Genomic DNA, 15,101 nt, shown 5'->3' with positions numbered 1-15,101 from the left:
CTAGACAATGAGTGGACCAAATAAGAAATAATGAAAATAATTAATAGCCATGTGAAACACAACAATGATGAACAGAAAAATGCCAAAATCTCTGGAATGTGACTAAAATCGTCCTCAGGAGAAAAAAAAATAAATATCAAAAAGCATGCATTAACAGCATAGAAAAAGAATAAAACTAGCTGAACAAAAATTTGGAAGTCAATAAATAAATCCAAATTAAACACAAAAGAGAAAAATCTTGAAAACTGGAAGGAAAATAAATAAATTGGAAGTTAAATAGATCACAGAACTGATAAACAAAACTAAAATCCGACTCTTTTAAAAGTATTACAAACTACTGATTCAAAGAAAGAGATGGAAAAGCCCATTTAAACAAATAAAAATTGACCAATGTCAAAGCGTAGCTAACACAGAAGAAATAAAAAAGATTATCAGACCTATAATATACAGTTACATGAACATAGAACTAAAAATTCAAAACAAATAGAGGATTATCTACAAAAATACAAAATATCCAGATTAAAAAAAGATCAAACCAAAATCATAAGTAATAAAATCACAGTAAAAAGAAATTGAACTAGTTGCAAAGGAATTATAAAAGGACAAATAGTTTGACCCTGATGAAGTCAGAGGAGAATTCTGTCCATCTATCATCTATCTATCTATCATCTATTTGTGTGTGTAGTGTCTGTATGTGTGCATGTGTGTATACACCATGGAAATTATTCTCAAGAATAAGATTATTGAGAAATAAAGCACTATATAAGACCCATTCTATGAGGCAAATATAGCCCTAATTCCTAATTTACTACTCATTTAAATCTTAAAACATCAATACTATTCTGGTATGATATAGGTCTATACCTAATTTATTTTAAGCCTCATATCAAGCATCACCTTCAAGTCAAGCCTTTCATGATTCCCCCAGATTCTGTTTCACCTTCCCTCACCTCCCAATTACCTCTCATTTATTTTGTATATGTACATGGAGGACACCCTTCCTGAAGGAAGCTGATGCTCTTGGTATCTAAGATCATCCTGTGGGTTTGCATTCCTAGTTTGTGAGCCCCCATTAGTATGCTTCCCATGAACAAAAAATTTGTAGATACAATTAAGTCTTAGTAAATGCATTTATTAAGATGACATACTAAGAATAGTAGTTAAAAACATCCCCCACCCATAACACCAGGGCATACTCCCTCTCAAACTAATGCACATAGTGTCTATGGGGAGAGTGAACATCTTTATACAGCAAAATGGTGATAAAGCTCACACATAGAGAACACGTGTGATCAAAGTAACTCACATATCTGCAGTAAAAGTACCTCAACATGCTTTATTTCTCCATGCAGTCCTCCCTGCAATCCAAATCTTCATTGCCTGAGGCAGATTTCTTTTCATTCCATTGTCTCCTCTCTGCGGCTAGGTACCATGTTCCTTGAACCTACTTCTGGTCTCATGTAACTGTCTCTCTGTATCTCTGTCTGTCTGAACTATGTGTCTCTGTCTATTTAGCAGTGCCTCCAACCCTCACCAATTGACTAACTAACAACTTGGTGAAATTTTGTATTTTTTGGCCACCACTGTCTGAACTATGTGTCTCTGTCTATTTAGCAGTGCCTCCAACCCTCACCAATTGACTAACTAACAACTTGGTGAAATTTTGTATTTTTTGGTCACCACTGTTAGATGCCAGAACCAATAGAAGAGAGAAAAAATCTCTTCCTTTCTACTCCCCAAGACAATTCTTGGCCTGTTGTCACCAAAAATCTCTTCAAAGAATAGCTATTTTAAAATTCCCAAGGGCCTGGCCCATTTTCAGCATAGCTCGTCAGATCACCTCTTTTGATACACTCAAAAAAGGTATTATATATCATAGAGGTATTAATACCTTCACGTTTTAACATCTCTTTACCTCAGTAATCTATTTGCTTACTTTGACCATATCAGCAAGGTGGGATTGTAAGACTCTTTCACTTTTGTCTTTGCATCCCAAGTGTCTATCACAATGTGTTCCTGGCACATAGTAGGAGCTTCATATATACTTACTGATCAATTGCTTGACTTACTAGAATTTGTTTTTACAAGAAAAGCAGAGCACAGTGGATTTCTGTGAGTACATGAATAAGAAAGGAGGATGGGATACAAGCAAAGGGATGACAGCAAACATCATTATTTCATGCTTCAGACTTTTGTCCAACACTAGACAGGCACCCTGAGCTACTGGACTCCATGGATGTTCTCAAGAAGCAGTCTGGTCCACAGTCATACAAGCCATAGGGAACACCATGAACATTGTTTGTGGTGCTTCCAAACTGGATATGCTCCATACCCAGGCTAGCTCATGAAAGCAAAGAACACAGGAGTCCATTGAGCTCGGCATTCAGTCAACAAACACCAGGGCTGCTCCCCTTTTCTCCCCTGAATAAACCAGAGTCAGCAGACAGCTCTTCCCCATTTTACAAAGAAAACTTGGCTGGGCCCAAATGGGAAATGAGTCTGACAGTCAAAATTAGGAAGAAAAATAAATTAAATTTGAGAAACCTGGAGCTTGATGTAGCTCTGATCTGGTTGGCAATATCCTTACCTGAAAAACTCTTGTGGAGAGTTTAAATTTAAATAGAATTTGTGGGCAAACAGTTGTGTGGTAATGTCTACTCACCTCCTAGGGTATTTTCTGATTTGTCTATTTAATTTATCATCTCTTCCCAGTGATTTTGTCCTCTGATCTGCCCATCTAATGGTTGACCCTGGCATAATGGTCTAAGTAATCACCTATGGATAGAGCTGGGTTCTGTAAAATGAGGATCTTGTTTTCCTTTTCAAAAAAAAATTCAATGAGTTTCTCAGGGTAACAGATTTCAATCTGCAAAGACTCTCAAAAGTCATCTTTGTCCAACTCTTTCATTTTACAAGTGATGAAAATGAGACCCAGAGAAAGAAAGTGATTTATCCTAGGTCACCTAAGAAATAAAAGTGCCAGAACTTCAATTCTCTAACCCCAAATTTAGATTATATTATATCCTTGACTGGAAAGTCATAGGATAATGGGTTTAGGCCTGTGACCTATAAGATCCTTCCCAACTTTAAGACTATGATCAAGTCAATTCTTAGCCATCAGAGGGCTTAAAGCTTGAATGAACTTTAGACACATACTAGGCATGAGAGATAAAGACTTGTTGAATAGAGAATGTAAGTTACTTGAGGGCAGAGATTTACTTTTATTATAGGATTATAGGTACCTAATAATAGTTATTAGTTATTAATATTATCACCCATTATCACATAGAGAATCTAATCAAAATCCCTTATTTTACTGATGAGAGGCATGATAGATAAATGGATAAATAGCCAGCCTTGGGGTCAAGAAGACCTAGGTTTGAATCCTGTCCCTGATATATATATTAACTGTGTGACCCTGGACATGTTATTTAATTTCTCAGTGTCCCAGGAAACTAAGATTATACATTATAGATGAATTGCTGATATGCATATACCAGGAGCTGTCCATACCAATGAACTAAGCCTCCTCCAACCAAAATAAAAGTAATAATAATAGTCAACATGTACATAATGCTTCAAAGTTTGCAAAGCATTTTACACGTATTGTCTCATTTAGCCAACTCTTTGAAGTAGGCATTGTGCTCATTTTACCAATGAGGAAACAGTCTAAGAAGGAGTTCTTTCATGTCAAATAGTAGCACCTGAAACAGGATTTAAACCCTGGTCTTCTTAAGTACTAGTGTTCTATCTACTGTGCTACCAAGGTCCCTGAAATTGCAATGAAATGTCTAAAAATTGACCTTGGAGATCAATTACAGTCCTTTCTTCATTTTACAGATTAAAGAGAGGGAAAGTGACTTGCACAATGTTATACAAGAAGTTAAAAGGGAAGCTGGGATTCAAACCTAGGTCTCAAAACTCCATATTCTGTTTTCTTCCCTTACACCACATTTTTACCCCCATCTTCTAGTTCCTTCCTGTGGCTCTATGTCTGCTTTGTCCTATGGAGGATGAATTAGACTTCTACTTGGTCCTGGGCAGTAGAATTAGAAACAATGGGGTGTTTGGGGAAGACTGGAGCCTCTGGTGTGAGGGTTTGCCAAAGCCCTTTTCAGGGCTGCTCATTTATCTTTGGTACCCACTTGTCACCTGATGCTCCAAGAAGAGGTATCATCCACAGTCACCACACATCAGTAATACCACCAGATTGAGAATGATTGATGGATAGGCCTCAAACCCACCAGTGAGTTAAGGGGTATCTACTCCAAGCATGTGAATACTTCCCCCAGTGGAATAGGTAGATGAGGACAATTTGTCCCAACAGCCATGAAGGCAACTGAAGCAGGCCCTGTGGAATGCATAGAGTTTGATCAGATGTCAAAGACCAAGGTCATCCACTACAACCTGGGCCATCACCCATCATCTTGACTTTTCTCTTGACCCTGGCCTTCAATGACTCTGGAAGAGAGAGTGAGGCTGATGACTTTGAACAACTCTGCTTCACTTAAATCTAATTCATGGACAAATTGGGACATCACACTGTTATGTCATTAATGTTCTTTGAAAATGAAGAATAAACGAGAACAAGGAACAATGGGTAAATGCTGCATAGAAGTCAACTGAGGCTTGATGTCAGGAAAAACTTCCTGATAATGGGAGTTGTCCAGAAGTGAAATGGATTTCTTCTATGAAGGTGAACTTTTATTTCCATGTTCAAATATAACCTCCAATGCAACTGTTCATGGTAAAGTGGGGTGTGTGCGTGTGTGTGTGTGTGTGTGTCTGTGTCTGCGTGTGTGTGTCTGTGTCTATGTCTGTGTCTGTGTCTGTGAAATGTGTATGTGTATGTGTAATGAAGATTTTAGGGAACTTTCCAAGGTAGTCCACTTGGATAACTCTGTCTGGTATAAACCCTCCATTTGCCCTGTTTTTGTAACTTTCACCCAACACTCCCAATTCTCTCAAGGAATCAAGGTATTCTGCTTGACTTCAAGAGAAAGATCTAGGCACAATGGATGAAGGCTGAAGAGACAAACTTAGGATCTATGCAAAGAAAAATTTCCAAATCTTTAGAATTATTCAAAAATGAAATGGGTTCCCTCAGGATATGATGGGTTTCCTTTCATTGGAAGACCTTTAGATAAGAGTAGTTGACCTGGTCAAAAGAATTTTAAAGAGAATTGTGATTAAGATGCAATTTGTTTTAGACATACTTTGTTACCCTGGGTTATAAAATCGATCTCTCACTATAGGACACATTCTCAATCGTTTTTTGTAATCTATCACAAAAGACGATTCTAACAAACATAGGATCATAGATTTGGAGCTGGAAGGAAACTTACAATTCATCTACTACAACATCTTTACTTCATATATGGGGAAACTGAGGTCCAAAAAGTTTCTTCCACTTGTCTAAGGTGAATCTTTTAGTATATGGCAAGTGTGGGATTCAAACTCAGGTTCTCTGTCTCCAAAATCAGTTCCATTTTCACTGAGAGCTGGACTTCTCAAAAGTCTGGCTTATATGTCTAAGTAATGGATGTTCTTTTCCTCTTGAATTCACTCAAATGCATTTTGCCAGTTGCTTCCTTTTCAATGGGGCTGAAAATCTAAAGGAAGATATATCAAATCTCATCAAGCCACTCAGTTGAATGTGGTAGCACTGAAATCACAAGGCTTACATTCAAATCCCATCATTGTCATTACTACTTGTATGGTCTTGGGAAATGCGTGTTTAAACTTCCTAAATTTCAATTTTTTCATCTGTAAAATGAGGGGGTTGGGGTCAGCGACCTCGGAAGTCCTTTTTAGTTTTTGATCAACATATATGATCTGTTTCTTCTTCGGTGATCACAAGATCCTGACATAAAGATGAAATCACCATGCTCATCATCATTTTTGGTCAAGGCAGCATCTTTTTCAAGGACTGAATCCTTTCAGCGAACAGAAAACTGCTCAGTTCTCAAGGGCGTTCTGGATTCAGTAATTTGGTAATCAGAACATGTTTCCCATGAACAATCGGAGATTGTAGACAGGTTGTTTGTTTGTTTTGGGTTTTTTCCCTCTGTGTTTCACAGTTCCCTAGAAGGGAAACAGCTCATGAAATATATTTTCATAAGTCAGAGGGAAAAAAAAGAAGAAAAAGAAAGAAAACAGCGACTAATTTGGGATTTCACTACCAACCTTGAGGAGCCCCTGGTGTTCCAACAAACAAACGGGCAGCCATTGTCAGTTTTACCTCTCAAACTTCGGTGGCATCTGTTTCCGTGGCAGATAAAAGACAGGGAGTATGTCTTGTGAGAGGCCCTTTGCTGAATCGGGAACTGCACAAAAATATGCACATGCAGTTTGTTAACCGCCACAGCATCTGCTTAAATTAAATACTCTGCCGATCAGCAGCACACACTTGGAGATGCCAGGCAACCATCCTTGCGCACGCATGCTAGCCGCGTGATGCTCGCTAAAGAGGAGCCAGTGACAGATTTCCCTTTGATGCTGCCTGTGTCAGAGGTACCAAAAACACTTGTCACAACGTCTCTTACCAGCAATCTTGGCCATTCTCAAACACTTGGCAAAATTTCTGACAACTTCCCTGTCTTCCTCAGACCACCTGCTGCCGTCTCTCCCTGCATGGGGTAAATGGCATCAAGGCCCAAATAAATGAAGAAATAAAGTAAAGGGAAGTGACAACCAAGCGTTTTTATTCACTGAGTCAGATTGTTCAGGAAGAATTTCTTTGTTCATCTCTAACGACCTTGAGCAGACATCCTTTCCCAATGGCAGAAAATTAGCCTCATGCCAGACATACCTGCAACCTTCTTCCCAAAACCATCATATTACACATACATATTCACACACATGTACAAACACACACACAACTTCTTTATAGTGTACTAGCTGCATTTGAGGTTACATTTGAACATAGAAGTAAAAGCTTACCTTCACAGAATCACAGAATCCTAGAGCTGAAAGGGACCTCATCTCATAGGTCATAGTACTAATGGTAGCTGATATTTGGGGAGCAGTATGGAGTAGTAGATTGGTTACTAAACTTGAAATCATACCTCAAATACTGAGGTATGAGGTCAAATCATACCTCAGATACTTATTATCTGTGTGACTCTAGGAAAATCAATTAATCTCCCTGTATCTCAGTTTCCTCAAAAATAAAATGAGGATATTGGATTCAGAGGCTTCCATGGTCACTTCTGGTTCTGAAAAACTATGATCCTGTAATGAATGTCATTCTTTAAAACTTCCATAGTACTTTACAGATATTTGGTCATGTTATTGTCGCATGTTGCATTTACTTATCTGTATACATGTTGTCACCACCGTGGTCACTCACTCCCAGTAAATTGTAAGCTCAATGAGATGACAAAATTTTGTTTTTGTCTTTGTACTCCCAATCAACCAAATTGCTTTTATTAAACGCCAAGTATGTGTCAGAGACTACACTAGACACTGCAGACATCATGCAACACTACTTCCTCCTTTGATGATGATTTGGCCCTTCAAATCACCAAGAGGACAAACCCTCTAAATGTACCATTGATCACATCCCCTCCCACTTTCTCCAATAGACTGCTTTCACCATCGTTTCTGCCCTATGCCTAATCTTCAATCTCTCCCTAGTTATTGCTTTTTTTCCCTGCTATGTACAAATACATCCAAGTCTCCCCTTTCCTAAAAAAAATAAAAATAAACCTTTCACTAGATCCTACCATCTGCTATCATCTTATATCTCTCCTCTGCTCAACTACACTACTTGAAATAGCCATCTAACATCAATACCTCTACTTGCCTTCCTTATAATCTCCTAAACCCTCTGCAATCTGGTTTAAAAATTCAAAATTCAACTGAAATTGTCCTATCCAAAGTCATCAGTGATCTCTTAATTGACAAATCTAATGATCTCTCCCTGATCTTCATCCTTTTTGGTTTCTCTGAAGCCTTGAGACTGTCAATCACTCTCTCCTCCTGAATAGTCTCTTCCCTTTGAATTTTTGTGACTGCTCTCTCCTGGTTTTCTTCCTATGTGTCTAACCACTTCACTCTCTTTTGCTGGATCTTCACGTATACCATGCCTATTCACTGTGGGTGTCCCCAGGGCTCTGTCCTGGGCTTGCTTTCCATTTATCTCTGTAGGCTCTCCCTTGCTGATCTCATTAGCTCCCATGAGTCCAATTACCATCTCTATCCAGATGTTTTTCAGATATATTTATTCAACCCTAATCTCTTTCTTTGGTTCCAGTTCCCTAACACCAACAGCCCATTAGACATTTCAAATGTCATGTTCCATAGGCATCTCAAACTCAAGAATACAAAATGTCCCAATTATTCCCTTTTTCAATTCTTAACTATAATTCAAAGACACTCCAGTCCTTCTAGTCATTTAGATCCACAAACTTAGTTTCATCCTCAGCTCTTTCGTCCTGCTCACCCCATATGTCCAATCAGTTGCAAAATCATATCATTTCTTTTTCTCTACAACATCTCTGTCTCTCTCTGTGTCTCTCTCTGTCTGTCTCTCTGTCTGTTTCTCTGTCTCTGTCTGTCTGTCTGTCTGTCTCTCTTTCTCTTTCTCTTTCTCTCTCTCTCTCTCTTTCTCTCTCTCTCTCTCTCTCTCTCTCTCTCTCTCTCTCTCTCTCTCTCTCTCTCTCTCTCTCTCTCTCTCTCCTTACACAATCTAGTTCAGGATTTTATCAATTCTTGCCTAAGTTATTGCAATAGTCTTATAACTGGACTCCCTGATTCATCTCTCCCCTCTCCAAAAAATTCTCAGCTCAATTGTCAAATAAATTTTTCTAAATAGGCAGATATGACCAGAGGTAATAGAAGGTAATAGGAAGCCTCTAATGTTTATTAGGATCAACTCCTTACTGAGTAAACACTAATGGTTCCCTATTACCTCTACAATGAAATTTAGATTCCTGTTTGACATTTAAAGTTCTTTCCTTTTCCCTAGTCTTCTAACATTACTCTCTTCCAGTCATTCTCTGATCCAACTATCTATTCTAGGCAACCTATTGTTCTTCTCAAGCCACATTCTAAATCCATCTCTGTGTCTTTGCATTAACCGTGAATGTTCTCCTTCTTTACTTCTGACTCTAATATCTTCCTCCCTGTCTGCCTTCCATCTATTTCCATTTATGTTGGATGTGCTCATTTATACATGTTATCTCACTCCCACGCATTTTCCTTGAGGACAGGGACTCTTTTTGCTTTTTCTTTGAATCCCCAGTATTGAATATAGTGCCTGGCACATATTAAGGGCTTGATGATTGATTTATAGAAAAAAATAGAAAGAATGAAACAATTTCTAACCTCAAGGAGTTTATATATTATCAAGAGATACAACATGTACACATATAAGAACATGAAAAGTAAACAAATAGTAGATATTATTGAAAAGAAAATTCTTCATTCTGGGTTTTCACCCTGATTAATGAGACAAAACTCAGGACAAAGAGAATCAAAAGGAATTTGGCACAAATACATCAAGGTAGCAACACTGTTGACAGGCTAATCATCAGATATCAGGGATAGCTTCAAGATGGGACCAGCTTCAGATAGGTCAACACCAGCAAAAGAGGTTGGGCCCTTACATCTCAGTTCCTCCCCAAGGTAGCAAGTACATGACAATTTTCAGGTACAAATAGTGGGTGACTTGGTTACATAAGAAATATCAGAAGACTGGGTGATGCCTCTCCCCAACACTGACTGACAAGCAGGTCGGGGAACAGTGGGTCATTGAGTCAACATAACTTTCAATAATACTTAATAAATGTTTGTTGAATTGTTTAATCAGGATAGACAGTACAAGTCTTATTACTCTCAATTTATAGTTGAGTAATCTGAGATTCAGAGAGTTTAAGGGATTTGTCCATGGTTGCATAGCTAAATAATATCTGAGATTGGATTTCAACTTAGATCTTCATAACTCTGAACCAGCATTGTCTCCTCTATGCCATACTCCCTCCCATTGGTTCTCTAGTCCGACTCATTCATGAACAAACATCTGCACCATCACAGCATACCTGAAAGGGGATTATCCAACCTTTGCTTGAAAGCCTACAGGAATGGAGAACCTATGATTTCCTAAGACAGAACATTCCACTTTGAGACAGCTCTAATGGTTCATATTTCCCTGATATCAGGCCAAAACCATCCTCCCTGCATTGCATCATATTCTGCCCACTGGGCTTAAGGAGATCAAGGCTAATCCTTCTTCCACAGGGCAGTCCTTCATATATTTGAAGAAAACTATCATGCCATCCCTACATTCCTAGCAAGTCTCATATTCTCTAAGCTAAACCTCCATTTGCTTCAACAAATCATCTTGTGTTGTGATCCTAAATCCTTGATCATCCAGGACATCCTCCTCCACATGTTCTCCATCTTACCAATGGCCTTCCTAAAATGGACCAGCTGACATACTACACCCTACCTTAAACTAGTTAGATACTAGCAAGACAAAAAGTGAAGCAACTTGTAGGGCTATGGGTAATTCATTCATTCAATCAGTCATAACTACCATATATTTAACATTGTGGGAGGTGCTGTGGATGATAAGAAAGGAGAAAAATATCTCTTGCCCTACTGCCTAATATATGACTTAGATACATAAAACAGTTTACAAATAATACAAGTGCCTTTGTAAATTCTATGGAATAGACAAATAATCTATAAGGATTCAGAAAAGAAGTAGGAAAGAAATGGGCAGAGATGCCTATCAATTGGAGAATGGCTAAACAAGTTGTGGTATATAATGGTGATGGAATACTACTGTGCTAAAATAATGACCTCAGCGATCTTGGGAAAACATGACTAAACTTGGCATGAAATAACTAAGAACAAAATTAAGAGAATCAAGAGAATGTTGTATCCAGTAAAAGCGATATTGTTTTAAGAACAACTTTTAGTGGCTAAGCCATTTTGACTATTACAAATGCGTTAACTACAAAGGGCATATGAAGGAAGACGCTATCTGCATCCAGAAAAAGAATAGATAAAAGTATGCATAGAAAGACTTCATTATAAATACATATTTGTGTCTAATGAAAGCTATCTCGGGGCAAGAGGAAACAAAAGACATTTACGTGATAACTTTATTCTGTACTTAAAAGTTGTGCATAATAGATTTGCATTTTCATGTATACTCATCTTTTTAATCTATGTTATAGAAATGTTTATTTTAATTCATAAATTAAAAATAAAATAAAATTTTAAAAACATAAAGGTGGTAGCTAGGGAAAGTTTCATGGAAGTGGATGTATATGAATTGGACCTTGAAAAATTGAAATTTAAAAAAATTCAAAAATTGGTAGGTCTTAGATAGGAGGAGAAAATGGGGGTGAGTTTGCTCAGTTTAGGGGAATAGTAAAGCCCTGGAACAATGGTGTGAATGAAAAAAAATGGCACATCCAGGAGAGAATGAGAATATTGTGAGATACAAATAGAAAGGTATAAGTCTTGACATTGTGGTAGAGGAGTTTGTATTTGATCTAATAGGCACTTAGGAAGCAATGTAGGTTCTTAAGCATGAGAAGGATTTGGCATGATGAATGTGCTATTTTAGAAAAATTCATGTCATGCAAGAGGGAGTAGCAGGGGTGGAGACTAAAGCCAAGGAAACTAGATAAAAGCTATTGCACTAGTACAGGGTGAAAGTGAGGCCTCGGCTAGTGTGAGGGCCATGGAAATGGAAAAGAAGGGCCTGCTCCTTCCTCATGTCTCAAAAGGAGTACAAGGATAAGATCCATGGTGTTTGGAACCTTCTTGTACCAGTAATGAATGAGCATTCTTCATCCAACCTGAAGAACATTCTAGGCTATGTTCAAAAGTCCATGAGTGACAACCCACTCTCATTTCAACCCCAAGAGACTGAATCAATGCGAATGAAACATGGCTCTTTGTCCTCCCGGGCTCAATGCCAGAGATTCCTTCCTAGTTTTCAGAAAGTTTTCCTCAGAAGCAAATAAGAATCCATTTGAAAGAAAAAAATTGATCAATAGGTGTTTAGCTTTTCTGATCTGTAGGCATATGACAAAACAATGTAACCCAATTCAATTCAACAACTGAATTATTATATTGTATACATACATACAACTTTTAGTAAGTTTTTATGCCCACAGCACTTTTTTAGGTGCTAGAGACACAAGATCAAATACTTTGTGCCCTCAAGCTGTTTTATCTTGGGAAATAATACAAAATTGTTTCTAGGGTAGTGTAACAAGCAAGGACCCCAGCATATATAGGAAGACCTGTTGTACAGGTTCTTAGATCTGCTTTTTTAAAAGGAAAGTCACTTTTGAGGGGTCAACAATCACTTTAATCAAACACATATACAAACAGAGAAAATATAAGCAGAGGAAATAAAGACCAACAGACAGGGCTTCCAACTGTCTGACCATAAGCAACACATGTGTGTGTGTGTGTGTGTGTGTGTGTGTGTGTGTATGTCAACAGACAGATTCAACCGTCTGATGTTACATACATAGTTACCAGAGAGAGAAGCACCAACATCTGAGTTTCAAAGCCAGAGGGGAGGAGAGGGAGGCTTAATGATTACCCAGAGTCTCATCTGGTCAAATGAACACTTACAATTAGTAAGCCCCAAAGTAAAACCTCACCTCAGAGTATTTATACACTTTTCAGAACTGGAGGACATAACCCTCCAAACTAGTGCCTCAATAGAAATTAACAAAAGGTATTGAGGTCTGTCTATTAATGGGTAGGGAAGATCTTTAACTCTTCCCTCCACCACCACCACCATTAACCTTACATTGACATTACAGGGAGATAGACAGAGACATATATAGAAGGAGGAAGTGAGGGAGAGAGAGACAGAGACAGAGACAGAGAGAGAGAGGAGAATGAGAGGAGAGAGGGGGAAGGAAAGAGCCTTCCAGACAGGGTGTCCCAATTGTGTAGACACAAGGTAATGGAAGATGGCATAATATATTCAGGACATAGCCAGTGGGTCAGTTTAACTGGAACAAAGATTCCATGAAAGAAAATAAAATGAAATGAGATAGAAGTGATAGATGAGAATTAGGTTGTGAAGGGTTTTAAATGACAAGTGAGAAATCCTCAACCTAAGATTTAGAGTTCAAATTACCAGCTCTGCCACTTCTTAACTATGTGGTCTTGGGCAATTGTTTCATCTCTCTCAGCCTCAGTTTCCTTGCTTGTAAAAATGGAGAAAATACTATTCACATTGAGTCAGCTAAGTGGTGCCATGATGCATAGAGCACAGGACCTGGAGTCAAGAAGACTCATCCTCCTCAGTTAGCATCTCGCCTCAAACACTTACTAGCTGTGTGATACTGGACAAGTCACTCCACCCTGTTTGCCTCACTTCCTTCATCTGCAAAATGAGCTGGAGAAGAAAATGACAAACCACTTCAGTATCTTTACCAAGAAAACTCCAAATGGGGTAATAAAAAGGTGGACATGACTGAAATGATTCAACAAAAATACTCATATCACCTACAGTATTTCACAGGGTTGCAAGAATCAAGTAACATAATAGTATAAAACATTTTGTAAATCTGAAAGTGGGACAAAAATGTCAGCTATCATGACAGATGTCAAGGGTCCAGTTATGGCAAACACTTGGCATTTAGGCCATGCCAGATGCTGGTCTACTGCCAGCCTATCTCTAACAGCAGCCCAAGGGAACCGCCAGAGACCAACTGTCCCAGGAACAGGTCGCTGCCTAAATTCTAATTTGCATTGTTTATGAAGAGGACTCAGGGTAATTAGTTTATGCTAAAGAGTGTCAAATTTCCTGTGTTCAGAAACCTTGGCAGAAAGCTAAGAGGACGCTCACTGTCATAGGAACAATGGAGAACTTGCTTTTCCTTGAAATGCCAATAAATAAAGGCACCTGCATCTTTGATTTTGGTATCCCAGGAACAACAGCAGTGGTACTGCCTGAGAGTATAATACAACAATCACTCTGAACTCCACAATGCAAAGCCACATTCAAGTAATTCATCTCTGGTCTTATTGTGCCTGATCAAAGATATTAAATTTAATAAAAAGAAGCTATCAAGGTTATCTCAAGTCCGCATAAAAACATGCCAGATTTCTGGGATTCTTTATTCCCCTCATACTGAGATGCAATTGGGAATGTGTCCCTTTCTTGATGTATGCATCTTTACATACGAACAGGCGTCATGCTAGAATGAATAATGGTTAGATTTAGTTAAAGAACCAAGGTTTAATTCCCAGCTCTGCAAATATTTGTTAACCTGTGCAACCCTAGACTACATATTTAACTTCTCTGGACCTCAGTTTCCTTATTTGTAAAATGAGAGTTGGATTGGATGTCCTCTAAAGTTCCTTCTACCTCTAAAGCTGTGATCCCTTAATGCAGGGTATGTTTTTGATCTAGTGACTACTGTGCCAGCATAGAGAGAGAAACATGAGAGCACAAGCCCTAAACAAATTAAAATCATATATATCCATCTTCCCATCTGGGACTAACTCACTGCTCTAATTCTCTACTAAAGGATGTGTAATTTGAAGGATACATCTGGTTGCATGTGATCATATCCATCTAATAATAAAATAATAAAATCATTGACATCAGCACTGATGCTGAAAAAAACCTATATATTGTCTAATCAACCTCCCTCATTTTATAGATGGGGAAATGGAATAAAGAGGAGAAAACCACCCTGACCCAGGCCACATAGCTATTCATTGGTTTAATCAGGATTCAACCCAAATTTTCCATAACTCACTTCCTAAGAAACAATGGAAAGAGTGATGAGTTTGGAGCCAAAGAACCTGGGTTCAAATCCCAGTTCTGCCATTGTTTCCCCATTTGTACAATGAGGAGGTTGAATCAGATGGTCTCCAAGATATCTTCCAGCTTTAGTCTTCAATTCCATGATCTATGTCACCCTCTTTTACAATTAATATTTGATTCCCCCAAAATGAAAACACAGTGACCCTTGGCAACTAGTAAGTATATTAGGGAACATGTGAGGCAAACCATCACATCATGCTCCCCTGAAATGATGATAGTGAAGAGCTGCTAGAAGCAGAGTGAGGAAGCTTTCTAGAGAATGTAGAAGACAGTC

The sequence above is a fragment of the Notamacropus eugenii genome, chromosome 5, assembly GCF_028372415.1.
Source record: "Notamacropus eugenii isolate mMacEug1 chromosome 5, mMacEug1.pri_v2, whole genome shotgun sequence".
NCBI classification, from domain to species: domain Eukaryota; kingdom Metazoa; phylum Chordata; class Mammalia; order Diprotodontia; family Macropodidae; genus Notamacropus; species Notamacropus eugenii.
The sequence above is the reverse complement of the archived record's forward strand: the minus strand, read 5'-3'. Positions refer to the sequence as shown.